At 44.0% G+C, this 24,338-nt stretch overlaps 1 protein-coding gene across 5 annotated transcripts in view; it reads right to left on the bottom strand.

Moving 5' to 3' along the window:
* The window catches only part of PCSK5 (proprotein convertase subtilisin/kexin type 5), a 278,331-nt gene that overhangs the window by 208,200 nt on the left and 45,793 nt on the right, over window positions 1–24,338 (bottom strand). The gene's annotated exons all lie outside the window — the stretch shown is intronic.

Below are 24,338 nucleotides of genomic sequence, written 5' to 3'. Positions count from 1 at the left end.
CTTCTTAATCTAACACACTGCTTAGTTCCATGGCTCACAAGCAATGAATATGAAAGTCAGGTGCACTTGGGGAGAAACACTCTTCCCTGGTGACTCTCTCAGCTGCGCTGCACATACTGTCTTATTCTTCCACTTAAACATACATGGCAATCACTTTTGTTTCAAAACTTCCATGGACCCTACTGCTACGATTTTGATCAGAATGGGAAAATTGAGGGGTAGGTGAAGACATAAATTCAGAATTGGATACCTGAAATTCCCATTTCACCCATTTCATTCTCTTTTCAGTGAGAGGCATTCTCAATCCTCTTGCAGCGTCCGTTTTTTAATCTTTCCAGCCCCTTTTAAATCTCTTCATTGTCAAGATTCCAAATCTGGGAAATCAAGATACTACCAATTGTTACGCTGGCGAGCTTCAGCTCTATGAATCAAATGGGACTGGGTTAAAAATCCATGTCTGTTCTTCCTCTGTTGCTAGAAGATAAATTTGCAACTTTGGGGGCAAATGCACTATGTGCGTTCTACATACTTTTGTGGCTAAGCTCCATTTTTAAACCTAAAACGATCACTGGTGGGAAGAAGTAGTGGAGGAACTGAGAAAGGTTGGCCTTTGGAGAGGGTCTCTGTCTTGGTTGGCCTTTGGAGAGGGTCTCTGTCTTGCGTTTCCATTATATTTCCGTTTTTCCTGAACTCTAACCTTACACTTGGCGGGGAGGGGAGGGGTGTTTTGCAACAAAAACACTGGAAATGTGGCAGCTCTTAGAAATCTATAGCTTTCAGCCTCAGGAAATAAATCCTGTCCAAACTCCCTGGGCCACCGGCAAAGGGGGTGGCATTTTCTCACCTAAATCCAGTTGCCCGAAGCAAACCAAATGTTTCCTCAATTTCAGGGCTGTTCTTTCACCTCAGAAACCACCTCAGGCTTCCTGCAAGGTGGTCCTTGACAAAACCTGCAGGTCAGAGCGCCAAGGAGCCTGGAGCAGGGGATGAAGGAAAAGAGAGCCCGGCTGGGACTTGGCTGGCCCTCCGGGCGGGCAGCGCGAGGCTCCCGGCTCCTGGGGGGTCTTCATGTCACCCTCACCCACATGAGTGCCAGCCAGCTCACTCTGCTGGCCTCCTCTCCCTGAGCTCCTCATTCATACCCTCCACAGTCAATCACAGGGGTGTGGGGCCAAGGCTCGAGGAAGGAGGGAGAAAACACGTGTTCATCACTGTCATGGAATCTGACACATTCTCAGTGGAAGACCCTGAACCTGCCTCTCTGCCCCATCAAGCTCCCTTCGTTCATGCTGTGTGTTTCGGGCGGCTTGCCCTGGAGTCCCTTGTGTCAACGCTCATGGAAATGTGATGCATCTGCCACACCAGCGGGCTGTCAATAGTTCTCTCCGTGCGCCCGACCTCCTCCACGGAGCTCCACTCTGCACACCGGGGCTCAGCACGGGAGGGAGAGCTGGCCTGGACCACTGTCCCCGGCCACCCTCCTGAGTCCTGGCTACTCCAGAAAGGGCCGTCAGTATGGCAACACCTGCCGAGTACACGCCTTACAGATTTCCTTCAGGATGTCACTTAGCTGCTCAAAATCTGGGTGAGGGAGGGTGAAAGCAAACGACAGGCTAGAGAGTTGGAAGATGATGCCCCACTTTCATGAAGAGGCCGTGTGGAGGCCGTGGGCCACATCTCCACTTTCTCTGGTCCCCACAGCAGCCACGCGGTGCCTTGCCCAGAGCAGGCACCCAGTAAGAATCTACAGAATGAAGGACTGAATTAACTACTCTTCCAGTAAAGGAATAATCGGTAGTCCAGCTGTGATTTTTAAGACCCAAACAGGTAAGAGAGAGCAGAAAAGCAAGCTGTAGCAGCTCAGGAGTTCTGTCTCTGGAGAGAGGGGGAAATAATCTTATGTCATCGTCAGATAGGAGCCTCTGGGGTTAGGCTTAGGATCGACCAATGAAGTCATTGTTGCTGAGCCACGGAATAAATCCATAGGTGATGGTGGGACTTTCTGGCACTTTGATTTCCAAAAAGCATTGGTTGTAACAATTTAAAAATACAACTTTTTTTTTCATGGTTTGTGCAAAATAAAATCTACCTATTGTTTCTTTAATGCCACCAAACTGTCCCATGGAAAGGCTATTTTTTATCATCAGTGGGGGGAGTCGGAGGCACAGTGAGGCTAAGTGACTTGATTAAGTCACAGACGGTAAGGGACATGGAACAAGAATCCTGGCAAGGATATCCATGCCCATGTTTCTTTCTATGGAGCACAGGAGCTGGCCTCTAAAATATCTTCTCAGTTGATGAAGTGGGTTGGGGAGCACATCTTTTTTCTCCACATCAAACATTTCTGTGCCTGGAGATTAGTCAGAACTGATCATTTCACTATACCAGATGCTTTATTGGGAGAAAAGTGAGAGAAGGAGGGAAAAAGTAGGATAGAAAATGGCATTAACACTGGAGGTTTTTTCCAGGAATTTTATGGAGGTTCTCAATTACTCAGCTGAAAGCACCTTTAAATGGGTTGAGAGACTGGGTCTACGAATGGCAGGAGAATTGTCTGATGAGTGAAAAATAAAATCTGAATCAGGGAAAAGGATTTTTAGCACAGACTTGGCAGTGATGATAGAAATACTTTTTCCTGCAAGGCAACCTTCTAACTTATAATTTAAGAGCACATAAAGTTCAAGGCCTGAAAATTTCCCAAATTAAAAACAAAACAAAACAAAAAAACCTGACTCATCGTAGCCAAGATCCTTAGTTACCCAGCTGCTCTGAGTTAGAATGAATTGACAAGATGAGATAAAGGAAGACATGATGGTTACTGATTAAAAGTTGGTTTCTGGAGTCCCCAGAACGTGTGTTTGGGAATTCTTGCTCATCCACTGAAAAGCAGGCCAACCTCTGAACGTCAAATGGGGAAGATAATTGAATCTGAAGAGTAAATGAGCTGATTCATGTCAACTACTTAGCAGGTCCTGACACAAGGAAATCCACCTTGCAACCATGGTGATGTGTTGGCATGCCAAACTATGTCCCAAAGAGCTTACGTCTTTCATTAGCCCAAGAGCTTCAGGCTTGAGGTTAGGCCCAATAGACCAGAGTGTGACACTGAAGGCAGAAGTTTTGAACACCAGACTAGAAATCAGAAGATCTCTGTTATCCAGCTTTCAATTCCCCCTGCGATAGCATATGTGGGTTGGCCAGATCAGTGATTACATCCCAGAGGTTGTAAGATATAATGCCAGTCAATGTTCCTGGCCCCTCCTCCTTGCCCTCCAAAGTAGGCTATCTCTTGAATAAAGTGTCCTGCTTCAACCCAAAAAAGATAAACTCAAAGGTTTTGAGATAACTATGTGGTTAAATTCTACTGAGTCTCTGTCATTTTTAGACCTACTTTTTGTTTAGTATTAAGACAATTAGCATTAACCTCTGAGAACTGACATCTAGATTATTTTTAAAAAAATTATCCCCGTTTTTAAGATTTTTTTCCCCATTGTTTTGTGCCAATAAATTTTCCAACTATTTTTTTTTCTTACGAAGTAATCAGAAGGAGCCTTGGATTGAAGACTGAAAGCCAGGAAAGCTATGTTAATGCCAGCATTCCACTGAAGTCTGCCATGATGCTTCCCCTTGCGGGTGGATTTCCAGACCCTCCACAGAAGAATTCTAAGAACCACAGATGTCTTAGAGTTTACCAAAGTCACGTTGAGAAAAGGCAGTAGGCAATGTCTATCCTATATAATAAAAGGCTAATATGCAAATCGACTGAGCGGCAGAATGACCGGTCATTATGACATGCACTGACCACCAGGGGGGCGATGCTCAACGCAAGAGCTGCCCCCTGGTCGTCAGTGCACTCCCACAGGCGGAGCACCACTCAGCCAGAAGCCGGGTTCACAGCTGGTGAGCGCAGCAGTGGCGGGAGCCTCTCCCACCTCCGCTGCAGGCGGGCAGTAAGGAGCAAGAGGTCCTGGACTGCAAGAGCCCCAGACTGTGAGAGGGCACAGGCCGGGCTGAGGGAACATCCCCCCACCCAGTGCACAAATGTCATGCACCGGGCCTTGAGTAATAATATAATTAAATAAGCTCACAATAAAGAAGGTCACAAAACGATTCCGCAAACCATATCAGATGGTTCCTCCCATTGACAAGGGAATTGGTCTTTCTCTGTGAGATGGATCAGATCTGACCACATTTCAGCATTTCCACAGCAATAACCTTAACTCAGACCCTCATTTCCTCGTATCTCGCTCACTGAAATCCCTAATAATTTCTTTGCTGGATTTTATAAAGTCTGGTCCTCATTTCTGTTATTTTCCGTGGTCATGCCAGGGGACCTCAGTAGGTAAATTCTTTTATCCTAGCACCTTCTCCCTGAGGGTTTCTTTCCTTCTATGGTGCTTCCTGCGCATCCTGTGCTTAATTCTACCACAACCATTATTTACTAAAAGCATTTTAACTATCTATTGTCAGGCTTCTCCAGGAAAGCATACTAGTACATTTCTAGAAGGAAGAGACTCTCTTTTCTATATTGGGGTCCCTAACTTTTGGCAGATTACCTGGCTGACAAGAGATGTGCTGGTATTTGCTAAATGAATTAACTTGCCTGTTAGCGCATGAAGCATATAGCAGAACTTTGTAACAAACGCATTCAAGACCGTGCATCAACTGGCCTCTGTTCCTGAGACTGACCTCAACACCTACTCGATATAGGTGGTGCTTGCTAAGCTTTCAGATCAGTTAGATTCAACACACCTTCGAGCTCCTATTGGATGCCAGGCATTGGTATTTTATCAGCAAATCCATCAACTTGACTCTGACTTGGGGAGTAGGGAAGACAATTTAGTCAACAGCTGGCAGCCTTAGTTTTAAAAAGGCTGGTCCCTGACCTCCAGGTGCTCACAGCCCAGTGGGTGGAGTTATTCTAACATGGGCAAATATCTTAGTGACAGACAACTGCCCTTGGTCCCTTTTTGCTCTAAAATGTTCTATCCTGTAACCCTTTGGAAGCACCAGCACGCTCTTAACCTCTCTACACTGTGTTGTGTGAAGTGGGTCAACAATACAGAAAATAGAACCCTAATCTTAAAGGAGTACTGGTGGATGCTGTACATCGAAAGCGCATCAAAGATGCTTCCAGGCTCTGGCTAAAAGCTACCACCTTGTATTTGCAGTAAAACAAGAGAAAATGAATTACCTCCTTCCTCCTGGAGTCTCTCTGTTTGCCGAGACCAACTGTGACTCAGATGGACAGGACCAAAGGCCATGCAGAGGCAGAACTCTTTTTCCTTTATGTAAAGACATCTTAGAGTGATGAATGGTTTCACAGTGTTTATTGGGTAGAAATAGCATAGACAAAGCTAGATGGCTCTAGATTTCATTCTAGGAAGCAACACCTATTACGGAACCTGACCGAATGACCGGCCTTATCTCAATACTGCCTACCTCATCTTGTGAGCCAAAGTGCAGGGCACGTGGTAGTTATTAGGTGGAAAACAGTTCCTTTCCAATCTCCCTACCACTTTTGGGGCTAATTTGTCACATGATTATTGGCATGGCCAAAGGACACAATGTAGATTCATAAATGGGTGGGTCCATGTGCAACTGATTTAAAATCACAAAAACTATTTCTACGGCAAGATTTTTTTTTCCAAGAATACATTCCCATGTGGGATAGGGAGTTGCTCTTTCTGAGTGATGTAGCCAATAATATCCTATTTGTAAGTAGTTATTAAAAAGCCATTTTCAAGGGAAGCATTGCAGGTGACAACCATGATGTCATTTTCCACTCTCTATCCCATACCCTTCCGAATAGGATGAAATTGTCAGTTTTTGTTTCCCAGTCTACACTGTCAGCAACCTCCGCTAGGCATTTTGGCCAGTTCCCAGCCAGGAACCCACCTGCTGAGCCTGACTTCCATTCAGCACTTCTGCAGATTTCTCCTTTCTCCGACATCCGTCCAGGGTGAAGAAACATCACAGCTGTGCCTCGGCACCTGCTGATAGGCACCTGAAGCATTAACCCTAGGGTAACTTCTAGAGCAGTGGTTCTCAACCTTGGCTGCACATTAGAATCACCTGGGAATCTTTTCAAAATCCTGATTTCTGGGCCTCATCCTCCGGAAATTCTGTTTCTTTGTTATGGGGTGGGGCCACAACATTAGTAACAAAGAAACAGAATTTCCAGAGGATGGGGCCCAGAAATCAGGATTTTAAAAAGATTCCCGGGTGATTCTAATGTGCAGCCAAGGTTGAGAACCACTGTTCTAGATGTTCTGGCTGACACAGGGGCTTAGGGAGAAGAGCAGCCCACCTGGCATCCACAGAGAGAACCCTCTGAGGGCAGGGACCAGATTCCTGTTTCTATACTGGCGCACCTTGCATCCACCCTCTGCTGTCCCTTTAATGTGCCCTCCATAGCTCACATGATGGCGTCTACTTCCTAACAGCAAACCACATCGCTGCTGGGAACCTGTGCCCTCGGGTGGCAGTGGCAGTGTTCAGAACATTGTTTTTCCCAAGAATTTCCTCCTAAGTGGGTCTCAGCTGAAAAGCAAACGGCTAGCTAGCTTTCTACACCATTAGTCTTTGCTTCACACACTTAAGAAAGGGGAAAATAGTCTTGGCAAATAGTCACCAATAAGCCTGTGAGGAAGGCCTATGGCATGCTCCAGGCAGCAGCCTCTCCACAGATTCTTTGCCTTTTGGGCAGAGATCTTAGAGATCATCTAGCTCATTTTACAAACAGGGAACTTGAATCCAACTGAGGTTACAATTTATTTTTTGTGCTTAAAAAAACGGTCTTCCTCTTCTCAGGCCTGCCTTTTGACCACCATTACAGAGTCTAATACTCGATGTTTGGCATTTAAGTGGAATTGAACCAATATGGATAATGACCCCTCCCCTCTCCCTCCGCCCCCCCCCCCCACACACACACACACACACATATACAGGCAAGAAGAGACAAGGTTCCATTTGAAACAAACTTTAGGCTTTCTAAAATTTGACAACAAACTGTAGATCTGGAATATAGGCCTACAGGAAAAGAGCCTTATTACACATACACAGTAGATAAGCAGCGAGGACTTAATACGTGAAGGTGCCATGAACCATGAGTTAATAATGGCACTCAGCAAACCGAAATTCTCCTGTGCTTAGTCACACATCGGCATTCGTGGGCTTGATGCCTCAGTTATACAAAAACACGCACACACCTAGTAACCATCCGGTATCAAGGAGCAAGCACCCCAGGTGCAAAGGCAGCACTGACCCTGGGGTTGGAGAAGGCGGCGTCGTAGGTGGGCTTGTGCTGCCCGCACCATTACTCCTCCCACTCCTGGCATCCTCATTTCCAGCTGCGTTCTACATCCAAGTTTTATTTTATTGCTTTTATCTCAAGGTGTGTTGAAAATATTGAAGAACACTGAGATAATGTCAGGAAGAGTGTTCCAAGAACATTATCAAAGTTCTCAAGCACATTAGTCAAGTAGTGTAAATATTCCTGCTCTTGAGGTAAAAACATCACGGGAAAGAAAAACATTGGGATAGAAGGAATTCTTAGAACCCTGACTTGTTTGTGTTCTGGCCAAAGGACTTCCACCCGGTTAGGATCTGACCCACCTAAGTATGGAATTTAGATTGCCCTGGTCTCCTGGCCTGTGCCATCTTACCCCATACATCAGTAGGCCTGACCCCCTGAGACAGGAGAGCAATGCCGCCGCCAGTGCCAGTCAACGTGCTCACCAAGAACCACAATGTCAGTCCCAGGTACGCCACCTGGATAGTCTCCAATCCTCTCAACAAAATAAAAGGCTAAAAAAGACAACAACTGAGATTGAAAAGGCTAAGCACAGTGTCCGAGGTTACCAATGAGACCATGTAGAGCTAGGATTTAGAACAGCTCCTAAACCCATTTTTTCCCCACTACGTTATAATCATTGAATTATCCTTTAACCAAAACTAAAAATGAACTCAAACTAAAAATGAACTCAAACAAATGCTCTTACACTACCCGCCCCTCCCTTTGCCTGGCATGAAGTCTACACCTCTTTAAGTTGGCTAAGAACCACTCGAAAACTAAATGTCAAAATGATCTGTGTGGCAGACATTGTCAACAAGATGACTCAGGTGATGATGCCTCCCTCTCATTCTTCCAAGTTAATTATTTTAAACAAAAAGCTCCTTAGAGATTCACTGTAAATTGTTAGACCTGGAAATGTGAACAATTTCAGAGGAGAGCTGTGATTTGCATGGGTTTGCCAATGTCTGCAGCCAAGAGGAGCCAAGATGATGTTATTTCCCCCCAGAATGGTGTTAGCAGAGTGATCTCTCTCCACATTGTGTCAGAAAAAGTAGCCCCAAAAATGCCAACCCATGAACCATGGCCCAATCTGATATTTTAACTTTGCTCTGACATGATGTTTAAAAAGAAAAAGGAGAACGATGACAAGAATGCCAATAATAATAATAGCCACTTTCTGTGAGTGAGACACTGTGTCTAAACCTTCTCATTTAATCCTCATAACAGTCTTGGGGAGTTGGTTGGCATCGTGTACATGACATCATTACAGATGAGGAACCTGGGACCCAGGAGGACTTAGTTCTTTGCCCATGTTTCACAGCCAGTAATTGGCACAGCAGGATTCAGACATGATCTGCACCCCCCCCCCCTCAGAACCCATGAGATTAACCATGACACACACACAGCTTCTTATGAAACAAGACGGGAGCACTGGGTCCGTCAAGGGGCCCATTCAGACCTCTGTAACCACTCATCACTTGTGTTGGTCCTATTTCAATTTGAGCCAATCAGGGGTGATGGCTTACCAGCTCCCCAACACCCACTGAAAGGGCCACTCTCTACGGATGAGACAAGTTACGTGTGTCCATCACAAACACTGGTTCCAGATCCACTTCCCAGTCTCTGCTGAGGCCTCGGGAACAGATGACAATGACCATCTATCCCAGTGCGTTCTGTCCCTTTCCAAGGTTAGGCACCATGGGGGAGCCAGGAGCACACACAAACCAGCACCACAATTTCAACCTCACCGTGCAATCTGCTGTGAATACCCAGTTGTCAAACTGAAAGCTTTTGATTCTAATGGAAGAGCCACCCTGTCACATGGCTAGCCCCCAGCGTCCAGCTGGCTCCAGGACGATGAATCTGCCAACAGACTCTCTCCCCATGTGCTGGCTGGTTGCTTGGGCGCTGGCCCAACTGGATGTGAGCCGCTCGAGTTGCCCGGCCTGGTCTCAAGCCAGGAGCTTTCTCTACATCCTCCTTTTGACCCAGTAGCACAAGAAGTCTTTCTGAATGAGCTAAGGGAAGCACACAGGACCCTTCAGGACCCAGATCAAAGATTTCCTCTTCCAAGAAACCTTCCATGATCCCTCACAGCTCCTCCTCAACTTTCCAGGTCTCGGTTCAATCGTCATTTCGTTCAGGGAGGCCTCCCCTGACCACACTCTAAATGTGGCTCCCTCCCTAGTTACTGAAGCCTCAGCCTGCATAACAGCTTCCCAGGACTTACCACAATCTGAATTCATGCTGATTATCTCTGTGTGTCGGTTTATTTTCCATCCCCACAGGAACTGTGTGCTCTACCAGGACGGTAACCTCACCGCGTCTGTCCGCGCCTGTTGTCTGCGGTGAGCGCAGCGCCAGAGGCACTGCAGGTCATTAGTACCCGGATCCATACAACCCAATCAAAAGAGAATGCAAGCCACGTGGGTGACGCAAAAAGAAACAGGTGAAATAATTTAAATGATATCCTTTAACGCGGTACAAGCATACCTTGTTTCACTGCCCTTTGCTTTACTGCACCCACAGCTGTTACCCTCCATCAGCAAAAAGATGACTATTGGCTTTGTTGGGAGACTCGCTATATTGTGGCGGTCTGGAACCGAACCCACAGTATCTCCACAGTATCCCGGCACAGCCAAAATGTTATAACTTCATCATGTAAGCAATATAGAAATTATGAATGAGCTATTTCATGTTCTTTTGTTGTTGTTCTAAGTCTTTGAAATCGGGTATATATTTTATACTTACAACAATCTCGATTCAGATGCCAAATTTTATAGGAAATATTTGATCTCTATTAACATTCCATAAATTTGACAGCTGAGATAGCAGATTCACTTAAATGCTTTCTAAATTACTGAGTCAAGTATAAGTTCTAAAATTTAATTTGAAGGTTAATAAAATTAATTCAGTAAAATTAACAATTCACTTCCACAGATGTACCAGCCATGTGTGGCTGGTGGCTGCCATGTTGGAGTTAGATTTGAATGATTCAATGAGAGAATAAATTCTAAAAGACTGATGGATCAATTAACGGTAAAGGAAATGTTGGTGGCACTAATTCCTTGAAAAGCCTTGTATCTCTTGGGTTTCTTCTGAAGCTTAAATTACTCTGTAGCAAGTCAGTGCAATCTTGGGTCACTTGTGTGCAGGGCTACAGCAGTCCCACCATCTGTGCCACGAGTGGGAGAGAAAGCTACATAAGAGGCACTAGATGCACTTGGGAGGCCTGGACTTCAGGCTCAGTCCAATCACAAAGACTCAATTCAGTTCAGCTGCAGCAAAAACTGGTGGAATCAGGGACGCTACTAAGCTGCAGAGCTCTTTTGCTTGATTAACAAAAGGCCGTTCTTCTTACAGGCTTTTGCTGCCTGATCCAGTCCTTTGGCACTTTCCCACTTTCCTCTCTTCTTCTAATTGATTGCATACGTATTTCAGTTTCCTTTACAGGCCAGTCAACAACCTGGGGCTGGAGAGCGCCTTAGTCACCACTGACCAGGGTGACCAGATGTCCCCATTGGACAAAGAGCATGGCAGTTCAAACCTGTTGTCCTGGTGTCCACTGCACCCCTTGACACTCTCAAAATTCTGGGAGGTGATCATTTATCATGGGACCTCTCAGAAAACAGAGCTCCTCACAGGCTCTTGGGAAACAGCTGTTGGATGTTAAGGAGCCCCGCAAGGCAGGGGTCCTGAGGATGCCTGCTTCTCACCTGTGGCCTTCTGCTCTGCTGTAAGCAGGCTTTGGAGGAATAATAAACAACAGCAAACCTGTGACATATAAAAAGCATAAACTGGCCTATAATCTAACAAGATTTGCTTGGTAATTGTTGGAGCTTTAAATTTCTATTTGCTCTTTTTTAATTATGCCATGGTCACATTCCCTGTTTTCCCTGAATACTAAAATCTGTTTTTTTCCTCTGATGGTTTCTCTCTATTGCCTTGCTTCCCCCCACCCCACCCCCATTTCCTCTCAATGATTAGCTGCCCACAGAGCTTTGGGAAACCTCTTAGACTTCTCCTTTGGAAGTCCAGACTATTGAACTGCCCTGACCTCCGGTTGTTTAAAACTAATCCTATTCCTTCCCACTCTTTCATTTCCCCCTTCAATGCGCTAGCATGTCACAGTGTGACAACTGTGTGGTTGATTCTTCCGACCTATGATTTAAGACATGTACGCAAAAAAAAAAAAAAGATTTGTCCATTTTATTTTTATTTTACAGTTAAAAAAGGACCCAACTTGGCCCATGTTATTAGCTACAGGCTCCTTCACTCTCCAAAGCTTCACCTTATATACAGTTAGTCCTGTCCACATCTGTCTCCATCAGACACCAAAAGTAGGAGTTTGAGCATGGACTCTGGTGCTGGGTACGAGTCTGAATCCTAGCTCCTCTTAAAACTAGCCGTGTGTGCAACCCTGGCTTATTCTACTCTATTCAGAGTAGAGACTACAAATCCCATCTCAGTGGATCTTTGGAACTTTTAATGAGTTCATACAAGTAACACACTTACCACCATGCCAAACCCGTACCAGTGCTCCAGCAAAGGCAGCTTTGTTGTCACTCATCTTTATTTCTCCCCTGCACTTAGCACAGCGCTGTGCCTTGTGCACGGTAAGTGTTGACTAAATGATCTTCAAGTTGAATGTTCATTGCTGCAAATGAGACCAATGGGAGTGGACTCTCATAAGGATTCTTAAGCTTGGCCTGACAAATATCTCAGTTTGCACTATACTGGTAGCCACAGAGTCGGCCCCGAGCCCAGCCACCACTGGAATGTAGACAACTGCTAGACGCAGGAGACTAGGTAAGAAGTGAACTGGGGAGTGGGGCTATCAGACTACATGTGCAGCTCATGGTTGCTCAGTAGATATCCTTTTAATGTTCTATAGTTTCACCCCAACTCCTGTAAGATGAAGCCACATGCTTCAGCATAAAAAAGCAATGCACTGAGACCCGGTTCCTAGGGGACCTACCCTATCAGCCTCTGCCACATGCTTCAGCATAAAAAAGCAATGCATTGAGACCCGGTTCCTAGGGGACCTACCCTATCAGCCTCTTCCTCTGAGCCTCCCCACCTTATCTGCCACCCCTCCACCTAAGCTCCAGCCAAAATGAAATGTGGCCTAAACAATGACACCCCCTCTCGCACACATGAAGCTTCTCCAGGCTTCTCCCTTAGAATGTCTTGTGCCACTTCAATTTTCTTGTCCACAGGCCAACTTCCATTCTTTTAAGAGTTGACTCAAGGGTCGCACCTCCTCTGGGAAGATACTCCATGGTCCCCACATAATGACACTCTGTTCTCAAGGTTCTCTCTGTTGTGGGCACACTTCCATCACAGGTCTAACTACAGTGTGCCATAATTATCAGCTTCCACGACTGTCTGCCCTCTACAGGGCCAAGTCCCACCGGCAGGAGTCCAAAGTAGACGTTTAGTGCTGACTGACTGAAGGCATGAATGAATATACTGCTTTCGACTTTACAAGTCTTTTGCATAAATCCACCTCTGTAACCTTCTCACCACTCTGAGTTCTTAGTATCATTTCCATTTTATAGAGAAGGGAATCTCTGCTCATAGAACGAACATCATTTGCCCACATGTTCACTATCAATGAAAGAGAGGGAATTCGTTCTTCTATCTCCAAGCCAAGGGCCCAGAGTTTCCCATGAGCATTAATCATCTCAATCTCCAAAACAACCCTGCAAAACCGAATACGCTGCGGCCCAGAGAGTCTCGAGTCAATGAGGGGCCTGGTTCCTGAACATACGTTTTTGGCCTTTAACGCTCATGCCTTTCCATTCAACCAAGCTGTCTCCGCGCTGCACAGCCCATGGAGACAGGCCTGGGTGCTCAGAAAGCGGCATTTCCTTCAGCTGTAGTTTAGAGTCAGGCTGAGCAAACCACTGTTACGTAGACAGAGTGAAATGTCCTCATCACTTGCTTCATTCTCCGCTCTTGAATTCCACTCTGTTCCAACTAGGACAGGACCTGGAAGCGGTCACGTCCTGACCACTGTTGAGCCCAGACGGGGTCAAAGCTGAGAGTATTTCAGGCCACTTTCAGGGGGTTGTTCTAATCCAGGCATCATAGAAAGCTCAGTAGGTTCACCCCAATTTAGACCTTACGCTTACTGTTGCTAATGTGTTACTTTTACATAATTTTTTTTCAAGTTTAACAAAACAGCTTCAAATCTCATTTGAGTTTCACGACAATCCAGTTAGACAGGGCAGGCATTGTTCCTAATAAATGACCGCACGGGGCAAATCTAGGATCTGGCACGAGGTCACTGTTCTTTCCTCTGTCTCATCAACGATCTCTCTCAGGTGAGAGAGGAGGACTGGTTGGCCCACCTCTGGAACTTGGTGGGATGCTGAGAACAGAATCCGTCAAAACAGAACTACCTTAGAGACGCTCACGCCATACAACCACCAGCAAGCAATTACTCTCCATGTGTACACGACCGTTTGCATTAGGAAGCCAAACTATAAAAACAATGACATTTTCGTCTCTTCTTGCCTAACAGGAAATGCTAATATTAATATTGCCATGTATTTCAAGAGAATATTTTAAATTAAAAAAAATGAGATTTGTGAAAACTAGACTTAGAAACAAAAAAGCTAGACGCACAGATTAGAAGCCTTGAGGCAAATATTAACAAGCCGGCTAATGAGGAGGATGCAGACTCGACAGCAGCCACCATGTCAGCCTTTCACAGGGGGAAGCAGGGCTGCATTTCTCAACAGATGGTAGTGAAATCCTAAAATTCTCTTTTTGTCAGAAAATAGGAGGAAGGGTCCCCCCCTCACCCCACCCCCCTCCCAGCAACAATTTCTGCTTCTTGGGCACACCCACAGTCATCAAGTGTAGGAAATTTAAGCTAGAGTCACTAATTTGCTATTTATTGTAACAACACTGCCTGGTGTTTATACAGCACATTCCGTTCTGTGATCTCCAAGAATGTTACGATCCTTTCCACTAAAACAGATGGAGAAACTAAGGCACGTGAGACCACCCACACAGTCACCCTGAGGTGCCAAGAGCAGAAGCCATCCCATTCATCACTCGGCCCACATCCTTCTGCCAGGACTGAGTCAAGATCCGGTTTCATAACAAGACACAACCAGAAAAGGTGTGTATGTACTAGTATATAGGAAATAGCCTCAACCCAACACTCAGTTTGACTTAGAACCTGAGAAACAGGCCTATGATTGAGTCTAGAGACAACAGCCACCTGGTGGGCGCCAGGGCATCAGCAAGGCCCTCCTGTGGACCTCCCCACCCCACGTCCACATTGTCGTCCTTAATATTCTATCCCCTAAGCTTCTATTTCTGCCAAATTGCAAATGCTCTGGGGAGAAATAATGCTTTAAGCTATTATTGATCTCTTTATAACTTGTGAATTACGGCTGTGAGAGCGAGCCTGAGATTTGCTGAGGAAGAGACTATGAGGATGCTGAGAACAAAAAGATGTAAAGATACAGGAGAGAGGAGACTTCAAAGAGGCCGGCCACCAAGAGAAAAACTGCATCTCTTGTAATCCTGCCCAAGTTCCAAGGTATTTCATCTTCCTTTTTAATTGATCTACAGGCAGCTGTGCCTCCGAGCCTGCACTCTAATATTTCCATGCAGTGTGCACCTTAAATTATGCAGAACTCTTCCGATAAACCTCTTAGGTTTTGCGGAAGGTAAATGTGAGTAATTCTGTTTTGTCCATGGGTCTAGAATTATTTCATTGAAACACTTGAAGGATATGAATACATGTTCAAATGTGTGATGAGCTGCTGAAAGCCCACCCAGAGGTTACGCTGCTGTGGGAGATTGTCTGGGAAGTGACCCAAGACGTGTATGGGCTTTGGGATATAACCAGTCCGGGCAGTAGTTTACTTGGCCTGTAGCCCTAGGCAGGCTTTCTAATTTGGTGGCCTCTCTGTAAAATGAGAGTAATAACGCCTACTCACTGCACGGGTTATCTAGAAGATTAAAGTAGATAATATAATGGAGAGCTCAGTCAAGGGCTGAGACAGGGGAAAGAACCAAGGACTCATGCTGAGAATTACAAAGAATGTCAAGGCCAGAACTCAAATGTAAGTCAACCAGGCGGTAACAAACAAGGCCAGTGGGACAGGCTTGATTGTAATGCTATCAGAGATACTATTTTGGATTTAAAGTATGCTTTATAGCAGCCACCATTATGAATGACTGAAGAGCCAGAGGCAGTGTCAGAGTGAAGACGGTACAGTCTGAGAGCTTTAGCTACTACCTATGCCAGTGATGGCGAACCTTTTGAGCTCGGCGTGTCAGCACTTTGAAAAACCCTAACTTAACTCTGGTGCTGTGTCACATACAGAAATTTTTTGATATTAGCAACCATAGTAAAACAAAGATTTGTATTTTTGCTATTTATTTTATATATTTAAATGCCATTTAACAAAGAAAAATCAACCAAAAAAATGAGTTCGTGTGTCACCTCTGACACGCGTGTCATAGGTTCGCCATCACTGATCTATGCCTTGAACAAGCTACTTAACCTCGCAGGGTTTTTGTTTTCTCGTCTGTAAAATGGGTACACTAATAACAGTACCTAATGCGTAGGGTTTTCAAGAGCATCACATGATGCGTTAGTCCTGCATTCTCCACAAGAACATTAGCATCTTGGAAGGCGAAAACAATCTTAGACATTTAGAATGGTTTGTGCCCCTTTAAAGCTTAACTGTCTGACAGAAACTTAGTCCTTAGTCTTTAATTTTTCTTGTTATAGAGAAATTAATTTAAATTTCATTTCATTTTTCTCCTGAGGGGGACAATAATGAAAGAAAAGGTTGGGAAACACTGAGTTACTATATACAAAGTGGGGCCTTGTCCCATAATAAGCATGCAAGAAATTTATTCTTATTTTTATTCTCAGTTTTAGTAGGAGCAGTCGTACCCTGGCTCCAATTAAGTCTGTAACAATTGATTTAAGTATAGGCTGCAGCTTAAAACCAAAGTTTGCGTGGACGTGGAGAATAGGGTGGTGAAGGCCTGGGCGGGGATAGGATGGGTGTAAAAGGGGAGGAAAATGGGAGGCATCTGTAATATTGTCAACAATAGAAATAAATAAATGAAACAGAAGTTGGAATGTTTTAAGCTATTTAGAATTACTTAACTCAATAAAAATGACTTTAAAGTGTGTGCGGTGGTGAGAAGGGATTTAAAGAGTGGGAGGAGGGAAGCTGACTTTGCAGCCAAGCCTGGAAGGCCCAGCCTCACGTTCATCTTTCTTAATTGCTACTTTTCACCCTCCTACTTTTTATCTGTGTCAGAAAAAAAGAAAAAGAAACGAAGGAGAGAGCCTCATACAGCGAAACCAGCAAGGGCTTTGGTGAAGCTACCCAGCCCCTCGAGGTCTATTTCCTAAAAAGAAGTAACTCTTCAAAAGTTTGTCAGGAGCATGAAGTGACAGGATGTTCGTGCCGCCCATAGCGCCAGGGGTCAGAATATTGTAGGGGCTTTATAACATTCGCTTTTCCTTCCAAGTATGGACTCTGAATTACTCTGAGCCATACAATGGAAGTTTTCATCAGGATCCAGTCAATTTTAGAGTAGAACTTAAACCATTCCCAACCCATTTTTAAAGAAAGATGAAAGACATAGAGAAAGGAAGAAAGGGAAGGAGGGAGGGACGAAGAAGCTGCACAGTTCAAATAGAATATGCAAATAGACTGCATTTCCGAGATGGGTAGGCAATGACTGCTGAGTAAAATTTTAGTATGCTTTCTCATAATTTTCCTCTCTCCCTGGCAACTGCTGCACAGACCTGGTCTCCAGTGGAGAAAGCCCTGGAGCGAAAGAGCAGGGCGGCTTTTCAGGCCACACTCCCCATGTGCTGACGGACTTGGCTTCGGGAAGCTTCCATGGGCATGCATGCATTTCCCTTCGGTTTTCCTGAGGTCCAAATCCACTTGATCAGTGCAGCCAAACTCCCACTTCCCTCTCATTAATAGCGAGTTCTGGAGAGCAAGCATTTTAAGTGTAACAAATTGCCATTCTAACAGCTGCAATTATGAGTAAATTTGATCTTGAAAGAAGCCAAGGCACTGTAACTCAATAACTTTGTAGCAGAGCCATCCTTCTAATAAGGATAAAGCACCGCAGTGTTTTCCTGGGTGCTTCATCAGCTTCCTGCAACACAGGAGGGAGCTCTTCAAGGATGCACTTACCCTCCCTCCCAAGAGGTTCATTAACCAACTTGCGCGCTCGTAAATTCGTAAGCAGCATCCAGGTTTACAAACACAGAGAGGGATTATTGATGCTATTTGAGTGTTAAAGTGACTGATGAACCTCATCTGAACAACAATGTACCTAAAAAATAAAAACGCTTCCCTGATGACTATCTCAGAAATCTCATTCAAACTTTGCATAAGAGGGAAAATAGGCCTTCCAGGAACAAAGTAGCAGGTATGTTGCAAAACCACTTGGTTTTCTATGTTTCCATGTACTGTTCAGCCACACAACGACCAGTTATTAACCTGTTCAGATGGCCTTTTATTCCTATTTGAAGTTTATCAGTTTAGCATCTTCGGTGCAATGCTGAACACAAAATAGCTTTTCCTTCTCTATTCTTAGCTAAAAAAGGGAGGGAAGGTTATCCCAAAGGACTCTACTGGGGCTCCTAAAATTCCATCTCTGCCCTGAATTCAGATAATAGTGACAAAAACCACATTTTTTTTTCTTTTCCTCAGATCTGATTATTCTGACTACAGTTTCAAAGGGTGGGGACTTGATAGATGGTTAATATATCCTTTTGAATAATTGAGTAAATGAATGAAGCAAGTACTGTGTTTGTTTGTTTTTTGCTATCTCCAACACAATACACACGTGTGTATGCATGTAAATAAAATGACCAAGCTGTTTCTGCTCTCCCAGAAAATGCAAGAAGCAAGAATTAACAAGCAGGTTCCGTCCTAGTGGGCACCTGGCCACGGCTTCTTACATTTGGCTCTGATCTCTGGTCTGAACAAGAGCACAATCCTACAGTGAAATTCATCCTCTCGTCAGTTTCTCGGCTAACTAAACCCTGCATCAACCTGACTTACTGTTAAGCAACCTGACCTGGCGTCACCACTGCCACAGAGCAACCCCATGAAACATTTATTGGTGACCTGTTACTGCTTCTTGGGGCGCTCCCCTCTCCCATATCCCTCTTCCCCCAATCTCACTTTTGTTGCTTCCTCACCATCAAATCTTTACCTGTGATACTCAGAACATAAGGATTATACATACTTGCTTCTGAGATGATACTGGGAAACTAAAACATCTGTCCTGCCCAGGAAAGGAAAGTGCTCCAAACCCACATGAAAACAAAATTGCCCATGAGACAGACATTTTAGACTATGAAATTCACTTAATGATATTTTCCTCAGGTTCCCGAAGTCAAAAATGCAAAATGTACTGTCATGCATACTGACAACCTGGATTTATAAGCTGCAAACTTCATTGCAGTGAAATCGCTAAACAGTTTTCTTCCAAATCATTCAGTTCATACTTCTAGCAACCCGACTGTGCATTTGTCTCGTGTCTGGTAGTAGATTGAGAATTTACAAATAAACATACCAAACACTGAATAGGGCAAATCCACCTTATAGCAGACTTAAAAACATATTCCATTCAGTTTATAGCAGCTTTACTCAAAATCACCCAAGCCAGATATAAACCAAATGTGCTTTAACTGGTCAATGGACAAACTGAGGTATATCCATACAAAAGATTAGCACTTGGCAATAACAAGGAACCAGTTACTGACACACACAACCTCATAGATGAAATCTCAAATGTACTATGCTAAGTGAAGGAATTCAGGCTCAAAAGCCAGCATACTATATAATTCCATGCACAGGACATTCTAGAAAAGGCAAAACTATAAGAACAGAAAACGGATCAATGGTTGCCAGAGGCTGGGGTTGGGGGAGAGGTTGGATCTGAAGAAGCACAGAATTTTTGGTGGTGATGGAATTATACTATATCTTGATTGTGGTGGTGGTTATACAACTATATCAAGACTAATAGAACTGTACACCATAATGGACAAATTTTACTCTGTAAGTTATACCTTGATTAAAAACCCAAGCCCTTCAAAACTAATTTATGGTAGAGAAAAATAAAACAGTGATTGCCTCTGAGGGGAGAGATCTGATGGGAAGGGGTTTGCGGGGTGATGGGAACAATCTATATCTTGAAAGAGGTCCAGGTTACACATGTGTGCATTTGTCAAAACTCAAGGATTACATATTTTACACATGTGAGTTTTATTGTATGTAAATGTTACATCAAAAGAAAGCATCGAAAACAAATACAGTAATGACGTGCATGCTGAAGTATCTGGCGGGGTGGGAATAGACTGATGTTTGTAATGTATTGGAAATGCATCAAAAATGGACTGAGAGCTGAATAAAGATGGATAGGTTCATAGATATGTAATACAGGATGTATGTGCATGTTCATGGTGGGACCTAGAGGGTAAGCATTGTGGTGTTCATTTAAAATTCCTAAATTTTGCTGTATGTTTGAAAACTATTTTAATGAAATGCTGGGAAAATCTATTATAATTAAAGTGTATACATAATACAGTGAAGATTTTTAAATACTTAATAAAAAACATATGCCGTTCATTCTTAAAAAGATGTGAGGTATCATGTCTCCTATGACTACCCTTTTCTCGTCATAGCACATATTACCCAGACTCGGAGCTTGTACATTATTCCGCAGATGCAGCGCTGTGCCTGTCACTTCCTAGGGTTTGCTCAACTACAGCCTTGAATTAGACACACGAGGCTGCACATGGGCTCTACTTCTCCAGTGATGATCGGAGAAGCCGACCCTCACAGAATGGCTTCGTAGTTCCTTCCCCACCACTGTGTAGCTCACAGTGCAGGGGCTGGAAATGGTGCTCAGGGGGAAATCACTGCTAAGTCCTGTTTCCAGTGAAGTGATCTCCACGGTCCCCAAGGTCTGGGCTGTCGTCATGAAACTGGAAAAAGCCAGCTGTATGTAGCGGTGATTCATCTCACTCTCTTCACTGGGGTCTACAGAGGGACCCTTTGCCCTCTGGCGTAACTCAGCCACCTCAGATTCCGTGCCAGGCTGGACTTCCGACCCTGCTCCGAGCAGTTAATATTAACTGCCGGTGAGAACTTACGCCTATGAAGTTGGAACTTTCTCCTGTGAGGGAGCACTGCTACGATCACCCCGCTTACAATGTTTCCAAAATCTATAGATCTTCCCATTGTGTTGCTCTGCCTATAAGCATACAGTCTGAAAGCTGACAACGGACAGAAGGCTACTACAGAAATGATTTCATTTATTTTATTATTTTTAAAAATATTTTTGTTGATTTTTAGGGAGAGGGAGAGAGAAAAAACATTGAGTGAAGCAGTGAGTGAAACATCGATGGGCTGCCGCCTGCACACCCTCTACTGGGGATTAAGCCAACGACCTTTTGGTGCAGGATGGCACCCAACCGACTGAGCACACCAGCAAGGACTAACAAGATGTTTTCATTTGAAATGTCCCTGTTGTGGCAGCTCCTGGGTTAGCTGTAGTGGCCCCATCTCCAAAACATACACACACACACACACACACACACACACAAAACTATAGAGGTTTAAGGATCAGGTACACAGAGAAAATTGGCTTCGTCTCTTGAAATCAAGGACATTGTGTGTACGGTGACTATAGTTAATAATACTATATTGCACATTCAAAAGTTGCTAAGAGAGTAGATCTTAAAAGTTCTCATCATAAGAAGGAAATTATAACTATGTATGGTAATAGGTATTAACTAGACTTATTGTGGTGATCATTTTGCAAGCTATACAAATATCAAATCATTATGTTGCACAGCTTAAACTAATATAAAGTTATAGTCTATTGTAGTTGAATATAAAAAAAGAGGAGAAGGTGAAGGAAGAGGAAGAAGAGGAGAGAAGGGGCAGTAACAGGGTCAGTGTCAGTAGCAGCAGCAGCAGCAGCAGCAGCACTTTATGAAATGTTTTACAAGGGGCTGAACCAAACAACAAAGAAGCAACTATCCTGGGTGGGGCCACTTTAATAGCTGGATTACGGGTACTATTATATGCTGGGAAACCAATCGAAATGCCCCAACATACATATATGATAAATTCAATGGTGATTATTCCAGTGCAGGTTCCTTTATATTGATGATGTTTTCAAGGAATAGCTCCTGGTATAGGGAACATGGGACATCTCCTGACTTACTATTGTCATGGGATACTGGGATTTTGGTCAGTGTTTACCCTGAGCTGTGCCTCACCACCTGTACCAATGCCTCAGTATCTGTATGTTTTTTTTTCCTAATTCTAATCTCAAAATGATTCAGGTATAAATTAGGATTGCCAGACTTACCAATAATAGAGGATACTCAGTTAAATTTGTATTTCATATAAGCAACAAATAATGTTTTATAAGTATGTCCCATGCAATATTTGGGATATGCTCATATTAAATCTTGTTCTTTTATCTGCCAGCCCCGGGTATAACTATAAACTTGAGGTGTGTTCATGAAAAGCTTGTAAAAAAAGATATTACTTGATACCTTCCAAAGTCTGGACTTTGCAATGTTGCCAGCATTGGGTCTGGGTATAGAAACTAATTATCAATAAAGACACTGAAGCTGTTAAAGATGTTGCTTCCCTCGGTTCAGTCATCGGGTTAAATGGAGACTGCAGCCAAGATGTCAAAAGAAGGCTGAGATTCCGAAGGGCAGCGATGAAGAATCAGGCAAGATTACCAAGAGCGCAGATGTGTCATTAGAGACCAGAGCTAAGATCATCCACACCCTCATATCCCCAGTCACTATATACAGATGTGAAAGTTGGACAGTGAAGAAGGATGATAAAAAAAAATCAATTCATTTGAAATACAGTGTTGGGGGGGAGCTCTAGGGAGACCCTGAATTGCCAGAAAGACGAACAACTGGGTCCTAGAGCAAACTAAGCCTGAAACATCGTTAGAGGCAAACATGACAACACTGAACCTGTCCTACTTCAGGAACATCATGAGACAGGGTTCTCTGGAAAAGTCAGTGATGCTGGGGAAAACAGAAGGCAGCAAGAAAGGAGGAAGATCAATATGAGGTGAATCGACTCTATAAAAGAAACCATAGGTGGGATTCTGCAGGAGCTGAGCTGAGCAGGGCTGCTGAAGACAGGCAACCAAGGACATCACCGGCTCACAGGGTCGCCAGGGGTCAGAACCAACTGAGCATCACATAACACACATGGAAACTGATGCTGAAAAATTGGGAGTGGGGGGGGGGGGTTCAGGCCTGGACTTTAGATTTGACTAGATGGCAAGCTCCATGAGGGCAATGACTAGGTCTGCTTTTATAGTTTTAACTCAGTTCTTTGTATGCAGCAAGCTCTCAAATTTATCCATGGAGAAAGCAAACTAATCCCTCTCTCTCATGCTACCTCGTTCCTGGGAGACCTCAGTTTTCCCTGCATTAAGGAAATGAATCCATCTTCCCCCCATCCTCCAAGAGGTCTCCATTTTCATCCTTTTCTCTTTGTGGATAGATGGGTTGAAAAGGGGCTTCAGGCTGGTCCAAGGAATGAGTCTGCAAAGCATTATTATAACATCCCATGTAGAGCAAAGGCTGCCCTTGAGCTGGGGCCTAGCAAATGTGGTCCAAGGACACGGTCTGGTTACTCACCTGCTCACTGGCTGCTATTTTGCACATTTGGCGGGGGGGAGTGTGCGAGGAATGGCAGCCCAGGCTTGACAAACTCAGGTATGATAATGCTTGCTTAACTTTGCCAATGGATTTTTATATCCACCAAAAACTTTCATTAATTGTGTCCATCCTTGATCCCATCTGATTTTACTTTTGGCCTCTTCTATTTCCCATCTCCAGCTCAACACCACCACCACCCTCCTACTATATTTCTACCTTCTAATTTCCATGGTCAGGCTTTTTAAAACTTGTTCTATTGTTCCTGACATTTTAGAAGGTTTTCTATTCCTCCAAAATCCACATAAAGTACGTAATTCCTTAGAAGAACTGGTACTATGTACAACTTCTTTGCTATCCACACTGCCTTGTAGAATTCATGAACACCAGTAATAAAAATTACTGTTCTCATTATCAGATTCCTGTATCCGTGAGGGACATGGACTCTGAAAATGAAGAACATTACGTGTTCCTCATTTGTCATGTACATTGCTGAATAGGTAAAGTCTATATCTGTTTCAAGACTGAGCAGGTTACTCTCAAGTCTCATTGCAAAATCAGCTCTTTCAGGCAAAACAGTGTCTAGAGGGAGAAGTGAATGTGCTAAGAAATATTCTAAGTTTTGGGCAGAGAGGTAGAAAGGGAAAGTTTGGAAAGACACTAGAACAGAGAATATTGAAAAGGGCACATCTGATGGCAAACATGCACCCACAGTAAAATCACAAGTGACATTGGCTCAAGATGGCAATTAATGGACTGGAATGAACATTAGAAAATAGTTCATCTGCTCCATGGTTTTACAAGGGAAATAAGCCCAATGAGGAGTGACATGCTAACAGGAACTCCTAGTGAGTAGTAAAAAGTTGAGACCAGAATCTAAATACCCAGTCCAGTAAATGCCTCTTTCATTTTATCACACAGTGTCTCTCCCTCCGGCTGCCCCTCTGTCTGCACTAAAATGAGACAGGACCATGTATGTCACCACAAAATGATGTAAGTTCTAAGAGAATTAAGAGAAAATTATAGGCCCTGGCTTGTAGCTCAGTGGTTAGCGCATCAGCCCAGGGACTGAAGGGTCACAGGTTCAATTTTTGTCAAGGGCACATATCCCCAGCCCTGGTCAGGGCACGTGCAGGAGGGAAGGAATCATTATTTTTCTCTCACTCAATGTTTCTCTCTTTCTGTGTCTCCCCCTTCCTTCCACTCTCTCTAAAAATCAATGGAAAAATATCCTCAGTTGAGGATTAACCAAAACAAAAACAGAGAGAGAGAGAGAGAGAGAGAGAGAGAGAGAGAGAAGAAGAAAAG

Source organism: Myotis lucifugus, unplaced genomic scaffold, assembly GCF_000147115.1.
Source record: "Myotis lucifugus unplaced genomic scaffold, Myoluc2.0 scaffold_31, whole genome shotgun sequence".
In the NCBI taxonomy this organism is placed as follows: Eukaryota; Metazoa; Chordata; class Mammalia; order Chiroptera; family Vespertilionidae; genus Myotis; species Myotis lucifugus.
The sequence above is the reverse complement of the archived record's forward strand: the minus strand, read 5'-3'. Positions and strand labels throughout refer to the sequence as shown.